The following is a 343-nucleotide window of genomic DNA, read 5'->3' on the forward strand; positions in this document are numbered from 1 at the left end:
GAATATAAATACATCGAGATGGGCATAGATCAAACCATGAGAGAACAGACATGACGTCAAACCAAAATGGATACTCGCAATATATAGATAAATCAATATTCCCTAGAAGTGTGGTGATTACTATAAATTATCTTTTCAACATCCCCCCTATCAACACACATACAAAGCAATAAAAAAATGAAACAAAACAAACTTTATGTTTAATTAATTAATCTTTAGTATTTCCTTGCATCTAGTTGCTTTGTTCTTTAATAATGACTTGGTCAGCAGGTCAGCAGGGTTTTTATCGGTTGGGATATATCTGTCTCTTATACACATCTCTGAGCGGGCTGGCAAGGCAGAC

The sequence above is a fragment of the Wasmannia auropunctata genome, unplaced genomic scaffold, assembly GCF_000956235.1.
Source record: "Wasmannia auropunctata unplaced genomic scaffold, wasmannia.A_1.0 LD336103.1, whole genome shotgun sequence".
Taxonomy (NCBI): domain Eukaryota; kingdom Metazoa; phylum Arthropoda; class Insecta; order Hymenoptera; family Formicidae; genus Wasmannia; species Wasmannia auropunctata.